This window comes from Tyto alba, unplaced genomic scaffold (assembly GCF_018691265.1).
Source record: "Tyto alba isolate M040663 unplaced genomic scaffold, T.alba_DEE_v4.0 Super-Scaffold_14, whole genome shotgun sequence".
Classification (NCBI taxonomy): Eukaryota; Metazoa; Chordata; class Aves; order Strigiformes; family Tytonidae; genus Tyto; species Tyto alba.
Window position 1 is genome coordinate 27,847,863 of NW_024881276.1, and position 23,445 is coordinate 27,871,307.

Below are 23,445 nucleotides of genomic sequence, written 5' to 3' on the forward strand. Positions count from 1 at the left end.
TACCAAATCAAACTATAGAACTGCAAGTGCACATAAAATACATAAATGTACAAATCCATTTTTTCTTCCTATCTCTTATCAAATTGAACTAGGTTCATCTTACACCAAATATGCTCATAAAAATAAAATTATAACCTTCTACAAGACAAAGAGATATAAAGACATGAGTTTTGAGGAAGAAATCATTAACAAAAGTTAAAAAGAACAGAGGAATTATGAAAATAATAATAATAATAATAATAATTAAAAAATCACACACCCAAAGAAACCACCAAGTCCCAAAATATAACACCCAACAACTAGTCAACCCCTGGTCAAAGTGTTTTTCAAGTATTTGCTTTTCACTTGTTCTCCAATGAAATATCATTGGTAGTCTACAATCTATATCAAAACCACTTACAAATTACTGAGAATTTTAAGGAATCTCAGCAAAATACCTAATGGCTCAAATTACAGAGTCTTGGTTATTACTATTTAAACAACTCCTAATATACATAACTCCAAAAAAGTGCGTCTAGCCTAACATGCACTTAGATACTGCAATTTGAGTGGACAATGTTGCAGTTCACTCCATTTCTTCATCAATGACTAATTAAACACTGCATATACCCTATGCCCAGCTGGCTTTTCTGCCACCATACTGGCTTCTTCCTTGTGCCACGGAAATGTGACATGCACGCACAGACACCCACAAACAAAAAGGGATGGCAGAAGACAAGGAAGAATGACTTTCTTTGAAACATGTAGAAGCATATGTTTCAGCAGTTCTCTTATTTTACAAGCAGGTGAATTCTTGCTGTTATGACTCCAAAAGATGGAGGGGGTAAACAAAAACTGGTCATCCCACATCATGAATCAACAGCCTTAGTTTTTTACCGCTGAAGTTCCACAGAGACCTAGAATGTCACTGCCATGTTCGCACTAGCCATGAACTTGGCAAGCCTGGTGAGTACTGCCTAAGGCTACACCAGATCCTACAAACTAGGTACTCTCATGCCTAAATTGCTTCAATTTGGATAAAAGATTCAGCCTGGTATGTATGCTAAATGTATACATTAGAGACAGACACAGTGTCTTGCACTGAGCTTAGTCCCACTAAACACAGAAGAGGCAGTCACTTGTATTCAAGAACAAAAGAAAAGGGAGGAAGAGCAAACTCTTATCTTTAAACTATAAAGTCCCTGGATTTAAACAAACAAACAACAGAAGTCTAGGAGCACCAGGTAAGTCCAGCTTAGACCGGCATCTTAAGGCTACAGAGCTGTAGTTCCATCTCTGAGAGCTCTTTCCAGCCAAGATACTTCCCCACCACCCCCTTACTGCAGTATCTATGGGCACTAAGATTACAGAAAGCCTTTTCCAGTAGTAGCTGCAAGGACCAAAGGCATCACTCTTTTGTCTTTACCACCCTGTTGCTCAAATACAGCAAGGATCACCTCTCATTTACATCAGTACAAGGCCAGTTTCAATACTAAGCCAGCTTAGTTCAAACTATCAACAAACATAGTTTGAGCAAAGCTAGCTGATTTTCAGCCAAAATAGACTGTAGAGCATTCATACATTGTCTTCTGCCAGTTCTACAATGGGAATGGTAAGCTCCAAAAGCAGCACATTAGCACATCTCTGGCGCTTTACAACAGCCTAATGTTGTATCAAACTGACTGCATCGCTAGCAACATACAGCACTGTCGTGGGCAACAGACTGCCAACTCTATTCCAAACCAGGAGAAGAGAAAATCAGTTGATAAGAACATACTATCCAATAAACACAGAGACTACCAAGCTATATCTAAAGAACTTGAAATCACACAGCTAATTTTGTCAAAGCAGTAAAGCCACTTCATGCATATGGGAAGCTGTACTTTTTGCTGATTGGAAATTACATTATTTTAAGAACGCTTATAATACTAAGTCTGAAAAAGTATTTTTACAATTCAGAAGATGACGTTAGAGCTACCAACAATAAGGAAGAGTTGCTGCTGTAACTGAAGTCATCAACCGTTTATTAACAGGGAATCAATACGCCTGCCCACTTGATAACTAATCAGCAAAACATCCATCACAAACCAATATGTTACTTCAGTCTCATAACTTTCCAACAATTATCACATTCTGAAGAACTGGACAACTAGCATGGAACCAAAATCTGGAGTGGAAAGGCACATGTCTATTGTGCTGTATTCTAAGAAGAGATCCACAATATAAAAAGTAAACCTAAAACCCTAGCAGAGAACAAACACAATGAGTTACTGCGATGGTAACAGTAGCAGAGACACACAACATAAAAGGGTAACATTTTAAACTTTTTTTTTTTTTTAATAGATACAACCAAATCACATATAATAGCTGCAGGGGCAACACATTAAATTCAATAACTGACTGTCTTCTGTTGTGCCTCTGCATTGCCAAGTTCTTAAAACCAAAAGGCCTTTTACACAGACTGTACAAGGGCTTCCTGGTTTAGATAATAAATCAATGATAAGAGAGGCAAGAACAAATGCCATTCATCCCACAGTCTGTAAGATCATTACTAGAAGAATCCCCTTAGTAATAACGTTTACTGGGCTTCAAGAACCCAGTTTGATCTACTTACTGGTATAGAACAGAGTGAATTGAAACTAAAGGAGTAGAAGGAAGAAGAGATGACAAGAAAGGTGTTGAAAAGCAAATTATTGAAAGTGGCATAGCAAGCAGAATAAAAGCTCAAGTCTTTCATTTAAACAAAGAGAGCAGTTCATAGAAATCAACTGTGTATGAAGCTACCATGCTAAAACTTTACTTCATGCTTTTATTTCCTATTTTAATTACTTTTGCTTTCTACCCTTCATCTTTTCTACCCACACAATGCTCCTCTGATCTCCTCAAAATACAGATAATGGGATTACCTATCCGAAGCCACTCCACATTAATGAATAATTTCAAGTGTAGAGTTCAGCTTTACTACAAAATGTTTAGTCAGATAAGCCAAAGATGCTGAGCACACTTTATCCCAGGTTATACTCCACCATATTATAAAGATGGTGACTGTGAAAAACACAAAGCTTTCCCATGTCTCTGACATTTCCTTATACCATAAGCCTGGTTTGCCTGCTAGCCTCCTTGAGGACTAAAGTTTTATTCCACCATATTCCTTAAGAGCATCCACTCCTTCCCTCAAAACACTCAATGCCCAACTTACATCAACAGGTTCACTGTAAATCAAAGTTGGTTTCAGAGCAATCATACTTCTCAAAACATAAAAGTTTAAGTGCAAAAACTGCTACTAACATCTCTCCGAAGGAGCTTCATCATCCTCCACCATTTCTCTTTTTTGTGTTTGCCTGGATATCAATCAGATCACGAGTTTTTGCAAACAGGGACAATTTTATTACATATCGAGCACAGTAGGAAGCCAGTTCAGCTCAATCTAGATGCAGCAGAGCAGCAAGACAAGTATTTTTTTAAACAATATTGTTTTATAAACTTAAGAATGTACATAAGTCACGTTATGTATTTAGTTTGTATAGCAGATATTAAAACGTCTAGAGTTAAAAGATTCTATTCAATTGTATCTAATGCAAGTCTGCAAACTGCTGAAGACAACTAGCGTAAACACCTTTAAAGAAAGGCTACATTTTCACTAAAATTTTGCTTTAATTTTAAGCATATATGAAGAATTCTTTCCATCTTAAAGAGTTTTCAGAACATCAGCAATAGCACACCCAAGAGCTTGAATCAAAAGTCTGCCAGGGAGGGTTTTACTTTTTATACTTGACTAATTCAAACACTTCGTATACAGACTTATTTTCCTTATTCAGTATCACTGTATTGTAAGATACAATATGGCACCTTTTGCAAACTAATCACAAAAAAGTTATTGGAGTTTTTCCTCTGTGAAAAAGTTATTTTGTAACTTCTGAAGTCACACTCATAAAGTACCAGAGAAATCTCTAGGTATCTCGTGACTACACGCACTGTTGTCAGAGATGAACATAATTCAGGTCATTGACCTTTGCTAAATGCAGGCAAGCCTGTTGCTAGCAACATAAAATATAGCTACTTACTTAGAAGCAAAAATATTGATTTCTTTACAAGGAAAATTATCCTGAGGTATGCACCATTAAATTGAGATTATTAACATACTGGTATATAATAGATCTAGACATATATAAATCTGTACAACAGCTATTTCTTAAACTGTTGTTATTCTGCACCTTACCAGCCTGTTCTTGAAACTACGCAGAGACTACCAATGATGTTGCTTCACGTAAGACACACAGAGCAAAAGATTTACCATATACATGAGATTTGGTGTATTATTTAAAATACTTCATAATAAAATGTGAAGTACAACTAATACTACTGGAATTCAAAATAACTAAGTCTCATGAGGGTGCCAGAAATTGTCAACTTCCAGGACTAGTTCCCAGAGTCACAATTGAGGAATTCCAAAATCACTGCTTTTACAACACATAGCACATACAATGTGTTTTGTGACTAGGTAAAGTCCTGTGTGTTTAGATGTACAAGTTAACATACTCTGAAAACTAAACACACACACACATGCACATTTACTGCTTCTGTTCCACTTAGCACCAACAAATGTGATGTTATGTATAAGAAATAATTCACAAGAGAAACAAGAAAAAAAAAAAAAAACAAAACCACACAAACAAAATTGGACTATTTCACGTAACTAATGTACAAAGCAGAACTCAGTACATCATCTCATGTTCACCCACAAAAATCACATACATAAACTTAGAAGCAGTATGGAAACCCAATATAGCCCCCTACTTTTATGGTCACCTGCACGTTCCTATACCTGACAGCCAACACACTGAGTACTAGGCAAAATACCAGTAACTTGTGATCAGCATCACATTTAGCATGTTCCCAAAGAAGTCGCAGACCCCCGTCTATAGGTTTAAGTGCTTTGGTATTATGGAAAACTATGGCAAATATTAGCTGAATGGTTTTCACTGAAACAGTCAGTAACTACATTACAACATTCTTTAGGTTTTAGTGTTCATAATTCAGTAAGAAGACATCACATACTTCAGTTTAGTTTGTGTATTCAACAGAACTACGAGAACAGTCCCTTTCATATGTCAGTTTAGCCCATACTTAAGAAAGGGCATGTTAAAATTTTGGGAAGAACACATTTTTGTACACGACTGGTTTCCAAGTTAGGGTGAAAAGCCAACAACAATCAAAACTGAGTTTATACTAGACTTCACCAGTATACCATTCATCCTAAGAACTTGTATTATACTTTGTACTCCCAATGAGTTTTAAATGCACACTGCTAAACTAGAAGCCTATGCTAGTTTCTAGACTGGTATTTGTGAGATGCTTATGAAACAACCACATCTAAAACAAAGCACACTCTACCATCATCTTTCTTGTATATTGTAATATTTTCAGTGTTCCAAAAAGCACTAGTTTCTCTAAAAAAAGGATGCTGTGAATGACTAGTTTCACTCTCATGCTAAATTCGCAACACATGATGCAAGAACTCATCCTTTAAGTGTAAAAGTATGTACAGGCAGCTTTACTGAAATCACAAAGTTTCTCACCCAAATTCAAACCTGGCAAAGGCAGAACTATAGTTGCAGTAGAGCAAGAATTTATTTTCAGCAGGAGTACCACTTAAGCAGTCCATATCCTTTCCACCGCTACCTGCTTGGGCTGAGACACTGCTACTATTACAGGGACACTCAGCAAACTGCACTGGGGAACTAACCCAGGTGGAAAAATGGAGGAGAAGACAAAAAAAAAAAAAAAAAAAAACCAAAAAAAAAACACACACTATTTTTTATCCCATATCAGTCCTCTAATCTGGTCCGCTACAGATGCACAGCAGTCTGGCAGCAGGAACAAACAGCTGGGACAAAAAGGGGCTTCTTAGGCCAGTACTGGTGTCAAAATACTAAGCACCAAATGCACCTGATTTTATCACAGAAGGACCCACAATGGTGTCACACCCCCACAATGGTGTCACACCAGTACTAATTCAGTAAGACTTCAGAGGGCAACCTGAATTTCTGAAATATCTGATTTTTTTACGAAAAAAAATGCGTAACTTCTAAAAAAATGTACTGTTTTCCTTGTACATGAAGGAACTGAACAGTGTAAAAGTTATACTTGACCCATACAGCCAGACAACTCAGGATTTGTTTTTTAAATATTTATTTGTTCATGTGAACCCCAAAATAAAGACTGTGGCTTTAGGAAGAATTAAACTGACACAATTTAGGAGGGGGAAATAAAAGATAGAGAGAAAGAGCGAGACAGAGCGAGAGAGAGAGAGAGAGAGGAAAGCCCCACATACTTAATATAAAAGTTAAAATACTTTAAATTTTTTAGATAATTTGCATATGCTTCTTTTCTTACTCATTGACTAAAAATATTAATTTTAGAAGCACAAACTTGAAATATTTTTCAGTATTCTGACCATATAAGGAACCACAAATTAGAGGGGGGAGTGGCATTTTTTTCCACCCATTTAACAGTGTCCAGCAAAACAGATGTGGTTACATTTTTAACTGTTTTGGAACAACAAAATCACACCACTATATTTACATTCCCTTATTCCCCTCCCTCAACCAAAAGAGGCCAAGAGATGCTACAGCAGGAGTTGCCCATCCCCTGCAACATCAGCTAAACCATTTACAACTGTTGATGGCACTAAACTCTTATAACTAAGTACTTGTTTCTGTACTGCTTAATGGCCTCACTGAGTACAAATGAGATTACTAAAGAGTACCGTTTACATGGTTCTTGAAAATAATTCTATGTCAAGTTCACACAGGCATGAAGACAACAGAATTCCAGTTAAAGGAAAGATATTTAGAAATAATTCAAAAATATGGATTTCATATGTCACTTTACAGAAACAGATGCATGTAACAATCTAAATCTTTTTCATGTTAACACACACATCCTACCTATGATTTCCTTAAAAGGTGACATCTGATAAAAAGAAGAAAAATAAATCCTTGCTTAAGAAATATAGACATTTTCAGTAATGTTAAACATGAATTAAATAGTAGCATGTGAATAAAGTCATATTTCAAAGTAGAACATCCACGAGGGCTGTAAACTTGTTTATCCAGAGTACTGTGCTCTCACAGTTGTGAAACGCTTTTCAGAGCTAAAATTTCTCTATAGATGTACTCAGAAAGATTGATCATTTCATTTACAAAACCTGTTTCTGTTCCTTGTGGTTGGGAAAAGAACTTTAAAAATGCAAAGCAAAACATATGCCCCATTGCATTCATCAGTTTAGAACTTTATACCTAAAAAGTCTCAAGAGAGTATAACCTTCCTACCTCTCCCTGCTTTTTTTCAGCAATAAAGCAAGCGAGCAAACAAAGAATTAAAGGAACACCTACAATTTCCACATAAGGTGGCCCAACGTCACTCCATTTACAGATCTTTACTACAATCTTGGTATTACTATAGCTTACTATTCTTCCAATTTAGTGGTCACTACATCTTCCATTGTTTGCTGTACCCTTTATTTACAAAACAGACTCTACTTCTCAGAGACCTGGGAAGAGGTGGTACTGAGATGCAGCTACTTCAACTTTTTAATCCCAGACTAGAGTTGAGGCAGCACTTGTGCTCTCCAGACAAGCAAAGCATACTGAAATGCTTTCACCTCTCAAAAACTGCAAGAGCTCAGACACATATTATACACCTGTATAGATACACACACATGCACACTACATATATATGAGAGGTAAGGGCAGTTGTTCTCCCCTACAGAGTATTTTAACTGCAATGCCTTTATACTGATGAAAACGTACAGTCTTACTTTTCAACAGGCGAAAACAAGTTTCTGTCCAAAAGTTTGCTAAAACAGGTATTTTTAAAAAAATAATAATTCCAAGAAATGAAAGAAAATAAAACGGGCATCTGAATGGCACAGTATTTTCACAGCTGCCAGGGTTTTATACAAAATATTATGACAAATTCAAGAGACTTCAGCTGAGTGACCCATCCTTATCAAATTCAGATGTTACTGGGTTTTGACATCGTAACTGTTTCCTTGTTTTAACTGTTTGCTTTTTCTTTTCCCCTTTTAATTCTGCCCTGAATTCTGCCCTGAAGCACAACAAAGTCCATATCGTGCTGCAATGTACATGTAACAGGAACCAGCAATAATAAATTCATTGGTTATCATCATGTTTCAGTAAACGCTACTAACAGGATTCATCAAAAACAAAGAGAATGTAGTATCTTACTCAAACCACAACAAACTCTGTTACAAAAATACTTCATGTACTTATACAGATTCCTGGGACATCATTTGTGGAGCTGCTATCATGTATCTAAATAAAATAAGACTACTTCTCCATTTCAACTTTGGCAGCAGATAGTTCCGACATTACTTTCAAAGATGATCTAAAGTTACATATTTCAAGTACATTTATAACAACCTAGATGTTCGTCGCCTTGATACAGTAGTACCTTAAATCTTGAAGACTTCCAAAATGTTTTAATACATGGAGATATGCACACCTGTAGTCTTCCAAATTAAAAAAATGTAACAAAACCAACCAACCACACACAACTGTAAACTGCTGGTGAGCTCCATAAAGAGATGGTACTTATTTATAAGACTTTGAGTAAGTGGCTTGTTTCAGCCAAACGTTGGTTTGTGTGTATTTTTTAATACTTTTTAACCTTTTCAAGCACACCATGGACTAACTGCTGTTTAATTGATTCTCATATGACAGCTCCTGTTAACAACTGCAATGCCACAATTCAGCTTTGCCTTTCATTGTTCAGGCGACTTAAGACTGGACAGGCATACACAAAGCTAGGTACCCTCTGGTCATATGTTAACCATATGCCTAGGTCTTAAACCAGACTTCACCCCATAAATCCCCATACCTTCTGCTAAAGTAGGTATACTTCTGATACTAAAAGTGATAATGGAGAAGTACTGCGGATATCCTTTCCACTTTAACATGATAAATCAGATTTAACTGCCCAAGCTTCGGTTTAGGCTGAAAATTTTGAAGCTTGTCTACTTCCACCTTGTAACCAAAGAAACTAAATGAAAATATTTAGTTCACAAACATCAGAATTTTCCTTAATGCATCTGTCAGACTTCACCCACTTAGGTGTTTTTTCTGGGGACAGCTGTTCAGAGATGTTTCTGAGCCACTGCATCTAAAACAAGCAGAAAAAGCAAGACATTTATTCAGTTACAAATACATACTTCTATCATCCTAGAAATCCCACAGAATTCAGTGTAAACCTTCTCCAAAAAAAATATCTAGCCCTTAAAAATCAATCAACGAGCTAGCCAAATCATAAGTCTTTCCAACAAGACTTCAGTCACAACATCATTCTAATGGTAAACTCACCAGTCGCTAGGAAAAAATATTAAAATTACTGTATCTAGAGCACAATCATTTAAGAAGCCTGCCATCCTCCATCTAAAACTATCCTAAGCTTTCTCCTTTTTTTTTCTTCTCTCAGGGAAATAGACAAGACACAGTCTGTCTTATCATCAGGTGATTATTTTTATGCAGGACAAGTTCTCAGGCTTCACATTTATATTAAAATAGTCAAACTCAGTACTTCAAAAATAGGGTACACACTGCCTCTCCAGAAAGGCGAGAGGAAGAGACTGATTTAGCAGGTTGACAGCAGCAACCAAAGCAGTTTTGCCTTACAAATGGCTATTCCTAAAAGTAACTCTAAACACACTCTTCAAAGTGGAAAGATAACCTTTCTCTATTTGCACAACTAAAAGTCCCAGCAGCATTTCTCTTTTTACATATCCCAAGCATGGTACTAAAATGGAGTATGGAATAGCCATGCAAGTGTTAGTAAATGGGGACATAGCCACCACTTAAGCTTGCGTACAGAACTCAGATTTGCCTTTTAATTAGATCTATCGAGTTAAAACGCACTTGAAGGGTATTTCAGGATTACTTCTAGTATTTTAGGATACTGACAAAGTAACAGGGACCCTAGGCTAAGAGATGGGAAAGAGAAGCTAGAAGTTGTTTAGAGAAAAAAAAGAGGAATCCCTTATTTCCAAAACTATGTATACCACAACTGCTCTTCCAGCTCTTTTTAACTTGGAAACCCAAAACCAAGCTCCAGCTCTCGCCAGACATGTCAGTACAGAAACACCGTGTTTAAAAATCTTGTTCAACATGCTTTCAAATACCAGTTCATATGAAGTTCAATAGCTTTGAAAATTGACAGTGGTCAAGTTCAGTCTCCAGAACAACCAGATGCATTCAAAACTGATGGTGAATAAACTGAGTTATTTCATTAAAATACAAATTCTCAGACTGCAGCTCCCCAAAAGCCAAAGCTGATTTAGATTTGGCTGCTGTGTTCCCACCCACATCCCTCCTTGCCCTCAACCACTAGCACAGGCCCATCTCTTGCACCACAGCTGGCACCTGCCCCAGTCTCGCTGAGTCAGTTCTGCAATTTAGCATGATGTAAAACAGTCACCTTTTTTGATCAGTTTTCTGCTGACTATGCACAGCTTCAGAGCCCGAGTCTGACTTTCAGCTTACAAATCTACACAGTAAATAAGAACCTAATTGTTCTTTTTGGCGCATGCATATAGCTAACACATTTATATTCTGCATAATGCTACTCAATCAGAGAGAACTTCATTTGCATTTCTGTGCAGTCTTTGATGTTCTGGACCTTTGAAACCGACAGTTCCTAGGTCAGGGCCAGGAGTCCAAAAACCTACTGATAGTGGAAGTGAGGCAGCCATGCTCTAGGACTGTGCTGCGGTAATAACCAGGACATTTTGCTCGTGGAGGGAGAACCTCACTGCATTAGGCATTGTGTGACACAGTAAAACAGCGATCCTTGCTAAAAAGTTTACTATCTAAACAGAACACATTTGTCCACAGGAAGACAAAAGTAGAGAGCTCTCTAACTTTAGCTATCTATAATAATGTTTTCTGTATAGGCTAAGAATACAGGATAAGAGGAGAGCAACCTAGCTAAAGTACTTCCTATAGTTCTTGCCAAACTGCCACAGAGCACCTTGAAGACCACAGCTAACATCTGGCTTGATATTGATAGTAGTAGAGCCCACCTCTACTTCAAGAACACAAGTGAAATGTTTACAGGCTTTTCTATATATAGTTTGTGTCTGTCATAATAGCCTACATAAATAAATGTGAAGAAATAAATTTAATCAGGCATGCCAACTACAAACTTCTCTGATGTTGAAAAGCAAAGTGAGCAAAAGAAGACTTTTCACCACAGCAAAATCCAGCATCCTTGCCATTTAGCTCTTAATGTCCCAGCCTAAATATATAGAGAGAGAGACTTCCACAATATGGTTTAAGTCCTAATCAGGCTCAGGTTGACCAGTCTAACAGTAGGAGAGAAATCAGAATAGGAGAGAACGCAAAAATAATTCTATTTTAGATTACTGCAGCAATTACATGGGGAACATTATTTCTGTTATCTTAGGAGATCCCAATTTAGAGGGCCTAAGGAAATGCACTGTTTTCAAAATTCAAGACAGCTCTAGCATAAGCACAATACGATCTATTTTTTTATGAACTGCACTTACTACATACACTCAAATATATTTCAAAAAACATTGCTAAATATTTGTATTTCAACATAGGAATTAACAAACGCAAAGACAAGCAGTTTATCAGTTTAAATCCTTCAGAAAATTAACTTAATTTCACTATAAAAAAAATAGTGTTAAAACGCCTTAACAAATAACTGAAGAGCAAGTAGAATATAATCCCACTGATACAAAGTATTCTATGTTCCATCTATACCCTCCCACACTCCCTTCGCTTTATTTGCATATCGTTCCTAACTTGGTGATTGTGCTACATTTCCATAATTCACATAACATCTTTCCACTGAGAAAATAAAACACTATCCAGGAGCCATTTCCTGTAAAATGCATAAGAACTGATTAAATCCCAGAAAGTTTCTCTTTTCCTCTTCCTTTAAGGTAAGCACACTAATCACTGGATGGGAGAGTCACATTTCCTTTTCTCTCTCTCTGTCCCACGATTCTTTGGTTCTTTTTTGTACAACAGCACAGATTACATGGGACTCGAGGACAGTTGCCAAGAACATCTGAAAAGTCAGGTGATCTAGGTATTCTCACTGGAGCTGAACAACATGAGTTTGGATTCCCTCCATCTGAGGAGCACACTGACCTGCCAGGAAGGGTACTAGTTCCCCTCCATCCTTCCCAACCCTCCAGCGCACACTTGTGCCCCCTTCCTTGGAAAGCTTCAGCATTCACACTGAATAGACAGCAAAATAAATCAACTTAACAATCCAATTAAAAACTGTTCACATCTTTGTCAGGTTAATTTCCTGCCAGTTTAGTAAACTGAACTGGCTCAGCAAAAGGTAAGAAAAACTTAAAGCTAGAAGAGAAAGACTAACAGGCCTTTTTGTGACAAAAAGGATGCTCGCTCACTTTTTGCCACATAACTTCCCACCAAGCATACACCTTCACAAGCTGACCAAACTGAAGGCTACTACTTAGAAGAAAACAGCAAGTCACAGACACAGCTCATCTTCCTGGCACTCTTCCACCTCATGATGAAACAGTTTAGGTAGCTAAATTGGCAGTAAAGTTTCTACCTTTATTTACATCATTAGGTTTTTGTCCTTAGCTTCTTAAGATGGCCCAACACGCAAAAGTAAAGTAAAAATGCCAATGAACAAAACTTGCAAGTATGCTTAACCAAGGGAGAAAGAGGACAGAGACAGTCTCCTGTGATCCAATTGAAGCTGCTGTCAAACAACATTGTCGTGTTCCCCTACAACATCCAGACACCAAAGAGGCAGGGGTTGCAATAATGAGGGCTACAAGTCCATCTGGGGCCCTAGCTCAAATCCTCTGTCTTGTAAACCATCTCTGAAAGAGGAAATTACCATAACTCTTTTATCACACTCGTTACAATCTCCAATTAATATAACACCACAAGTCACTCCAAAACTATGGTAAAGTCTCCAAAGTAGATTGACAAAAAATGCACAAATGGATTTTCCCCTTCTTTGTTCTTTCAATGTAGTAAATAAATAAATACATGAATAAAGACTCCACATTTTCCTCACATCATTCACTCCAGAACTACAGCCCTAACGTTTCTCAGAATCCAGATCACTGGCAGCTCCAAAAGTTTTTAACAAAATATTAATCATCCTAACAGACTATTTTTTAATTTAACATAATTCAACACGGTTTTAAGTTCCAGCTGTAGTTCATTTATCATGGCCTTATTCCCCAGTGAAAGAACCACTGATCTAGAAAACTATCATTGAAGAAGAAGATAAATTAACAAACTTCAGTACATTTTCATATAATCTAGTGATGAAGTCAAAATACCTTCTTTTTCAGATTTAAAACTCTGAGGTCTTGTTTTGTTATCTTGTTAGCCACCATCTCCCACCATTAAGCATAATAGTAAAGCAAATCTTGGTATCCCAAGATATAGCAAGAAACTACTCCAGAAGTAGTAGGCTGTAAAATTTTGCTGAGTTTTAAATGGTATTATAATCAATTAAGAAGAATTCAAACACCCTATTCAAGTCATATATGCATGTGGATGCATGCACACATAGGGAGAAGAGCCAGTACAGACAGTGGGTACGTATCAATCAACAAAAGCTTTACTGGGGTACATTTACTATCACACTGATTAGAGGTTTCAGCAAACATTCATTGCAGCTCTATACATCTACAAAATATGGTTACATGTAGCTCACTGGACTCTTGTTCTGTCAGATAAAACCACTGCCTTTTCCGCTGCAAGTTTAAAACACTACCACCAAAAAAAAAAAAAAAACCAAAAAACACACCACCACACTTGGACCAAAATCTCACACCATTAAGCCCAGAACGCAGTCATCATAATCTAAAATGACCTTCCACAAAACTTCTTTAGAATTTCATTCTGTAATTCCTCATCAAGCACTCATCAATGTATGGCATACCCCACCAAAAGATCTCATCATTTAAAAGCCTTCAAAGACTAGGAAACCGTGATGGTCTTTCATCAAGTGGAATGGATTGCCAATCACCATTAAAATAGTATTATTTCCTGCTTATAAACAGAGAAGACAATGACTTTCTGGTGTGGAAAAGGTTTTATGAATGTAACAAGAGGTTGAAGATAACCTGCCATAAAGTAACTCAATCCAAATTTGACAGCTGTGAGTTCAAATTCACAATCATATTTACAAGAGGATGCATTTTGTCAGCTTATACTCAGGAACTGACCACATATATACCTACCTACATCCCACCCCCTTTAGCCCACAACAAATGCAAGACTTTGATTTCACTCAGACAACAGAAAAAGAAGGTTAAGTCTAAATACGAAGTAGCACATGATTGCTAAACCAATCTAATAATTTACTGATTAAAAAAAAAAAAAGGGGGGGGGGGAGAGAGGGGCTTTTTTGCCCCCTTTCCTCCCCTTCCCAATCCTCACTGCTCTTATACTAATTGACCCAAAAGAAAAACAACTTTTTTCAGGTTAGGTTTCCTTACTGGCTTTCTCACCCACATGATGCCAAATTATTTTAATAAATATGCCCTCTTTTTATGTACTAAAGGTTTAAATAACTCAGGACAATGGGACAATACGTTGATTTTTTTTTTTTTTTAACAACTGTGTTACACTATGGTCCTGAATGTGTAGTTCAAGCTAGTCTGTCAACTTGGGATAATGTCGTTTTGAATCCCTTTTTCAGTACAGTCACTATGGAGATGTATGGAATTTATTTTTGAATATTCTCTGATGGCAGTCATAAGAAAAAGTCTAAAAGACATCTCTCATCAAAATAAAAGCCCACAAAAATTCTCTTTAACAGAAGCCTTTCATATTAATTTTGTCTATCTAGACTTTTATGAGGCCAAATAGAAGAAGTTGAACCTTTGGGACAGCTTACATGAACTTCACCAATTGCAGCATCCAAATGCTGGGTATAAACCGATTAATCGAATGCTGAGTTATCTGTCATTTGTTCAAGAAGCAGACACTGCACTAAAACTTTTGACTAAATCATCCATTTAAATAAGTCCAGGACATGCTAAGAGTATACAACTTTCTGATTATTTAATAGTATCTCTGCCAGCATCAGAAGTTGCTAGGGTTATGACCAGAGGAGTCTGGTTTTCTACAGCATTTTTTTTCCTGATAAAAATTCCTAAAATGATTTTAATAAGGCAGGTTGCAGGAAGGAAATAAGGACAAATTAAGGAAAAAAAAAAAAAAAAAAAAAAAAAGAAAGCTTTTAAATCCTGACCTTACAGACCTCCAAACAGTACTCAAGATCACCATGTCCAAGGTATTGAGGAAACAAAAAGGTGAGAAAATCTTTAGTGTCCGACTGAAGTCCTTGAAGACTACCAAGAATAGCTCGCTAGGTGGAAAGACTCGAAAACAAAACCACTTTTCCAGCAGATTTTTTTTTTTATTTTCTACTAATGTTACCAAACTGGTGTATTTCATGTAACGATGTGCTATCTTTTTAAGAAAAAAATATATAAAAAGGTAACTTTGACATAGACCTGCTTTTTTTCCCATTTTGTGAAAGAGCTCAACAGGAAGGTCATGAGTGTGATCTGACATTCTGTGGATGATGCCAGCAGAGGTATCCTTTGGAAGAAAACAATTTTTCTAGATATATCTGAAACAGGAGAGCAATGTATGAAATTTCAGGGGCACAGCAAAAGGGGTAAGAAAAGCAAGATTCAGAGCTCATACTAGGTGCACCAAATGGACAGATTGCAGCCTAATAGACTCATCTCTACAGTCCTTCATTCAGTGTTTTCAGTGCAAGGCAAAAAGGAAACATTGAACGTGACAATGTAGTCATTAAGATGGTCATAACAGAGAACTCTGTCCCAATATATAAAACCATACACTACATACTATATCTATAAAAACATACACTGACATCTTCCTTTCCAGTATAAGTTATAAGCAAAGCCACATTCAATGGATTCAAAACTGGAACTTCCCTCATTCCAACACTTTTTTTTTAAAAAACTTTTAAACAAGAAAGCACCTTTGGAAATAAGCCAGAACTCCACACTGCTGATTTGAGACTTTACTTGAACTGAACCTAAAGGAGACTTAATAACTTCGGAACTTAAGAGAAAGAGAGGCCTATGGAGTTCAGTGGTGCTACACTGAATCCATCTGAGGGAACATGGATCTCCACATGAATCTAGCAGACAAGGCCTACTCTCCCTTCTTTGTTCAGAGAGATTTTTATTCAAAATACCGCAAGTTATCTTCATACTGGACTTACAGGAATTACTAGAAAGCATGGAGACATTCTTCACAGTACCTCTGTGTTTAGGAAAGAGCAAGAGACACACTAACCTGTACAGATTGTATCTGCCACAGACACTGCCTGAAAACACTGAGCAGTCGTTCTCCCTTTCCTGAAGGGCCCAAGTAGATGGATGTCCTGAAGGGCAACCGAGGCAGACAAAATGGGAAGTTCTGAAATGCAGAATAGTCAACCCAAAGCAAGTTCGGGAAAAAGGGAAAGAAACAAGGCTTTGTGAAAAGCTCAATGGATTGCTGAAGAAGGGGATGGGAGGGGGGAAAAGACAGGCACTAAACATCAAAGTATCTAAACCATTATTTGACTAAGGAACCTCAACTACTTCTAGAAACTGAGCAATGTCATGCTGTTTATCACACGCTGAAAGTCTTTAGCCATGAAAAAAAAAAAACCATACATAAAGCAAGCATGACGAACAAAGTTAACAGAAGAGTAGACTAGAACAAGACCCAAAGCAGAAGATGGATGGGATATAAAAAAAAAAAAAAAAAAAAAAAAGACAAGCCACTGAAGAAATACAGCATTTACGAGTAATACTTTCATTTACTAACCAAGAAGGAACCAAGTGAACATTTCCAAAGACAACTACTGTAATTCAGAATAGTTTGCCCTATTAACTTGCACATCCTGATAGCAGGCTGCTTGATAACCTGATCTAGAACAGCCGGCCTAAGAAAACAAAACTCTGCAAGCTCAGACAGCAATACGTTTAAGTGTGCTCTCAAATAAGATACCCAATGTAAGATGTTGTCCATCACACATTGCGAGGAAAAAGCTTGCCTTGCAAGGTACTTAAGGTGTTCCTGCCGTCTGTCCACCCAAAGGCTTAGAAAAGCAAAGGAGATGAGAAGAAAAATTCCATTGTTTTTTCCTCCTATAAAGATCAAGTGTATTGTCCAGTCTTCCACACTTTTAAGTTACTTTGGATTATTAAAATATGTATGGATATTAAAATATGGATGGATTCAGATATTAAGGAATCAGCACTCCTGTCTGCTTTCCCAACTAACGTGAATAGTTATCAACAAAATTTAAATAACTTGAACAAAAATACTAGGTATCTGAATACATGGAAGTGAAACAACAGCATAAATGCAGCAGCTCTGGTCACTTATTTAGGAGAACAAGAAAACATGGAATTTAAGAGAGCTGTTTGTTTGTTTGTTAACATAACCCGTCCAGCCAGTGGTTATGTTAAACCCAGGTTATCAAGCGAAACATTTTTTCATCTCCTTTGTATAGCAGGAACAAGAAAACTAAGCATCTTTACTCTGCAGTTTAGCTTCTGGTATCAATAATGTATGCTCACAACTTACAAAGGCAGCTGAAAAATACCTTTTATTAGAACATTAACTTTAGAAACTTCAATTCATCTTTCAGTTTGTCTAAACAGGAACACTATATATTTTGTGTGCATGTATCTATCTTAAGGCAATATAGAATTCAAGTAAAAATTTCATAAGTGCACGAGATTGAGAAGAAATCTGTATTTTGTTTTGTGGTAATGTTTTTTGGGGGGACGGGGGGGGGGGAGGAAAGGGAATGGGACAGGATGGGACGGGACACCACAGAAAATTAAAAACTTAGGGTTTCTTAAGAGCTTTTAGCCTTTAAAAGGTGGATTTCCTCTCCCCACTCCCCCCCACCCCCAGCACTGCTCTTACAGGGGGAAGGGAAAGTAAGAACAAGTGAAAAAGAACTAGCAGGAGAAAACACTGAGCAAGCAAGACAGCAAGTGACAATAAAAAAGGTGCTTGAGAAACTGAGCACTAGAAAAGACATGGGAGAAAAAGGGTATGAGCAGAAGTTAGAAAATTGTAAAAAAGAACAAGCATGAGTGAGGAAGAACTATGGGAAAAGCACAAGTGAAAAGATTGCAAGAAAACAGATGCATCAGAAGTAAATAGGAAGGTTAGATAGCAAACAGAAGAGTTAAAAAACAAGCAGGAGTTATAGAGAGAACTTGTTATCAAGTAGGACTGTGGTAGCCCATGTTAACAGTGCACGCAAGCAGGACAGCAGACAGGGAACATTAGAGAGGGAATAAGAATGGAAGTTTGAGATAGCAAGAAGTCTGAGAGAGGCAGAGCAAGGAGGGGGGAGACAGAGACTGACAGGAGAGTGATTTACTACAGAAGGGGTGGCAAAAATTCCTCAGAGTGATGTTCTCCATTAAGTAACAGTGCTATCAGAGCCAGTTAACCAACCCCTGCCTCTTCTAGGCACCCTGTTTCTGTCCACCCACACAACCCATTCCATTATCTTGTCAAATGTCTGAGCAGCAGCACAGCGTACTGGGTCTGGGAACCGATCTGACTGAAAAGTAACCTGATTCTCCACCCCCACACACACCCAAATGTTATATATATAAAATCATGTATTTCAGCCAACTCAGTTTCCAAGTCTGATTCACTGGTTGGTCTTACAAACAGCTGTGCCAACACAAAGCAGGTGGGAACAAGCAGCCAGAATCTGGAGAGAAGGGGAGCTGCTTAAGCAGTAATTGCCTTCAAAGAACTCCCTGTTGCACACTTTGCCTTAGAATGACTCTTTCAACAATTTCCCTCAGAGTGCTTCGGTGTCTCTACATCTTACAGCATGAACTTCACGTCAGTTTGCTAATACTTACGCTATACAACAAACCCATATAACATCATCAGATTAAATACTGTGTATGTCCCACACCCCTCATAGATGAGATACGAAATAAAGAATTGTTGCTTTTCATCTTTTTGCTTCTTTTTTATCAGTTATTTCAAATTTGGCACACATACAGTTTGGGGAGAGCAAGGTACTTTTCACTAGCCTCAGGAAAACATACACAGATTTGGGTGGGTGGAAGGAGAAAACGGTTTAGGGTAGAAGAAAAAGGGGGAAGAAAAATCAATGTTGCTTGCTTTTTTCTCTGAGTATCTTTGCTGTGCTGCCCTTCAGCATTCTCTCAGCACTTAAACTATGTACCAGCCTAAGGTCTTATGCTAGAAGAAGGAATTGATCTGGATGAAAAAAAGATAATGAAGTCTTCTCAAATTTCCCCCAAATTTAAGAAGGTGTAGTGGCACAAGACCAACAGTTTCAATCTGTACCCATCGGCTTCTGACAGTTTGCTTCCCTTCACTGTCACTACTACCAACCAGCGTCTCAAGACTCTGACAAGTTTGATCTGCTGAAACTAGAACACAAATTATTATTGTAGGAGAGTCACATTTAAGACATTTAGCCAATTTTCCCTCATGAAAGCCAACCAAATCCAAGCATACAAAAGTGTGGTTTACACATCCAGTATACACTGGCACAGGTAACTCATTGCTCCCCAGACGGTTTACTCTCAGGTGGTTGGCCCATATGATGGAGAACCCAGGCCTGCCAGATCAGGTAGGAGAGGTGGGAGCTTCTGTACTAGTAAGACGGAGATGTTTCAATCATACAAACTGGGCAAATATCACATACAACTCTTTCTCCTTCCATGTGAAAAAATGTTTTATACATGTCATAAAAATCACAGACTAGGTTAAGAAATGTTTAAGGCAGGCTTGATACACAATTCAGTCTCTTTTATATATTTTGCAACACAGTCTTCATTTACACAGTCAAATGTTGGTTTATTGATTGAATAGATGCTTATCACGTACATCAGGAAGACACCACATAGAAAACAAAGCTATACAGTAAATACCATAAATGATACTATTTACTGAAATACTCCATCAATTCTTTCCCAAATGGAGGTATGTGTATCAAATGGGAAAAGGGATTGCAAGTAAAAACCTAATTACTTTTTTTTTAAAGACAAGTAAAATCCCCTTGGGAAAAATGAGTTCAAGGTCTAATTCCCCCAAATTTCCAAACAAACCCTAAGTTACTTGAGCAGACCTCTATCTGGATATGCTGAGTCACTCTCCAACCTTAAGAGACTGCTTCTCCAAGTTACAAATCACTCAGAATATAAAATTGAGTCAAATGCAACTGCAAATACAGAACATCCTGCTATTAAGACATAAAACACCTAAACCCTTAACCTCAGCTCCACCCGTTGCGTCACTGTGTAACTTTGGGCAAGTCACTTCACCTTTTTCGTTTTCACGCCCCTTGCTAAAAAGCAGCTCAGTAACATGTATTTATCTCCTGTTAGCAAAACAAAAACTGCTGTGTGTATGCAAAGCAACATGAAGTGCTACACAAAATGCCTAAAATCTCTGAAACCCCCCTCCCCTCCCCAAAAAACAGGAACTCAGTATTTTAGGTTAGGCTGCCAATAAACAAGACACATAAACATTTCAAGGTTTGGTGGAGGGGTTTTTCTGTACATTAGACCCTTAAACACTAAAAAACATTTTTCTTCCAGAAGATGCTGAAAGAATCTGTTAGCATTTGCTAGATTCAGATACTTAAATGTTTTATCTGTGCACAAGCCTATGAGAAAGCCACAAACCTAAGTGCAAGGTCTGGACAGTGTGCAATTATTAACAACTTGTACCTAAAAAAAAGATATTTACTGAATGATGAAAGATAGTTCAAACCACCAAAAGCAAGAGGTAATTTTCCCATTTTTGTCAGTGTCTAGGTGCTTGACTTAGTTTGGGAATTTTTATGGAAATAACTAATAAAGTTGAATGCAATTCTACAGAGGTACTCAAGATTAAAATACAAGGAGAAAGACCGTGCTTACAACAGCTGGAGTACAATGCATACCTTTTTCCTCAAATGCATGAATTGGCACTGTCAAGTTGGGAGCTCACTGGTTTCAGAATATACATAATGACTAACTCAGAAATTGTATTCTGGGCCCACTGTATGCTTGCTAAAAATGTATCTTGAGCTTCCGCCTCACCTCAAACCACAGATCTCAGATTGCTTTGTTTTATGCAAACAAAACTTTGCTTTAACAATACAAAGATTAAAATTTAAGATTTTTTTTTTTAAAGTAGCAGTAGTCCAGAGAAAAAGAATGAAAGCAAAGCATATATACCAAGGGAAAATTTTTCAAATATGGAAGTCTAAAACTTAAACTTTATCCCATATTCAAAGTATTGTATAAAAATAATTGCATATTCTCACCTTTCAATAAAATTAGGTAGGAACTACAAGATGCAAAATCTTAACAGAGTGAGGCCAACAGTATGACAAAATGCTGTTTTAGCTATGTAGGCCTAAGCTGGTACTTTTGAAGTAAAAAAAAGAAAAAAAAAATCAGTGATAAAGGCATACAAAATGATGAATGACATAGGGAAAGTTAATTAAGTAATTAAGTCCCCCCTCTCTCATAACAGACTTTGGAAATACACACTAAAGGGCAGCAAATGTAAACTAAGGCCAAGGACATCTTTTTCACACACACAAAAATTATTTACTGATCTCAATTGGAACATGCCCCTGATGAAAAGGAAAAAAAAAAAAAAACAAAAAATTACACAAAAAGGAAAAAAAAACAAACAACCCCCCCCCACAACAACAACAACAAAAAAAAACCCTGTACTTCATAATGCAAGCCTACCATGAACTTCTTGGTACAAGGAAAAATATTTAATGGCATGAACTACTCCAATTTGGTCTTTATCCTAAAATGTCTTCTTTAATAAGCATTTCAAAATCTTATTGAAGATATTTTTTTTTCTGCTGTTAAATAAAAGCCCCACACCCTACAAATATTGATAGCCTGTATGCACACAAGTCATGGATACTGACTGATCATAGGTCACTGATCATCTCTAATGTTTCCAAATGCAAAGCACCACATGCATACACTGGCAGAGCTTCAGAAGACCTCTTAATAATGTCAGTTTGTCACGTATATACATTCCTTTCCTTCACATACAAAACCCTGAGCTCAATGTCCCTGTGTATCACCAAATACATTTTACTTTTCTATTTCACTTCCATTAAAACAGTAGCTAATCTGAAACAAACATATTGTAAAATATCTCTGTTCCATTAGAGAAGTAGCATTTTTATAAATGCTTTATAAATTTTAGAAGAGAGAATGGTTGCCAAACATGATACCTGAAGCTTGTGAACTATAGGCAGAACTTGTTTTCTCATTTCCTGAAATAACTGGATGCTGGTTAACAACAGCCAGCAGAAAACCAGAATGATATACCTGCTTTATACAATTATACAACTATTTCTTTGCATTCTAAGAAGAGGCAAAAAAAGAAAAGAATTTTTTTACACTATACTTTAAAACAGAGAACTCAAGCTAGTACACATAACTTGGCTAACATGTTTTCCTAGCTTTATTAACTTCTGTAAGAAATGAAATTGAAATATTTTAGTAAAAACTTGTATTTTGTTTTATTGCAATTGTCTGGTAGTATGCAAATTAGGTAAAGGGGCACTAGGTATTACCTTCAAATCCACACTAAGAAATAGTCTCCAGTTCTAATGGTTCCTCACACAAGAAAAGCATTACATAAGTTTCTAGTCCCCACCACATGAAGCAAAGCCAACCTTGATTTAAGAATGACAACAAAAGTTGTCAGTGTTATCATTATCCACTAAGGTAAGGCAGCCAAGTACTTGTACTCCAACAATCTGTTTCCACATGTGCAACTGGATTTCTCAAGGTTTCAAAACTAAACTCATCAAGTTTTAAAATGTCCATGCTGTGAACATGACTCTGATTAATTTAACTCCACAGAGATACATAAATGAATGTTTTGATGGGTAAAAAGACTGCAAGTAGACTCATATGGACACTGTGAACTGCAAATCATGATTGCATGCTGTGCAAAATACCCAGGTGAAAATACCCCAAACAAATCCTACAAAGACAGGAGATAAACCCTCTTGTAAGAGCCACATCAGATATCATTAATGATTTCCATTCACACCTCCAGGATTATTAGTTTTTAGAACTTTGCTCATTAAGCTTTTGTACAACACACTATTAAATTACAATAACTCACAACCCTTTTTATTTACCAGAACAAAAACCAAACCATAAACACGTATGCTTTTACACAATGCCGTAACAAAAATGCTACACAGGAGAGCATTAGGAATGAATGGGTATGCATCTCAAAGTCATGAAATCATGGTTAAATGGAGAAAAAAATAATACTTACTTCATGTTGTACAGGACAAAAAGTGGAAAACAGATCCCGATTA

General features: G+C 37.0%; 1 protein-coding gene across 2 annotated transcripts in view; it reads right to left on the bottom strand.

Moving 5' to 3' along the window:
* The window catches only part of DYRK1A (dual specificity tyrosine phosphorylation regulated kinase 1A), an 89,976-nt gene that overhangs the window by 59,459 nt on the left and 7,072 nt on the right, over positions 1-23,445 (bottom strand). The gene's annotated exons all lie outside the window — the stretch shown is intronic.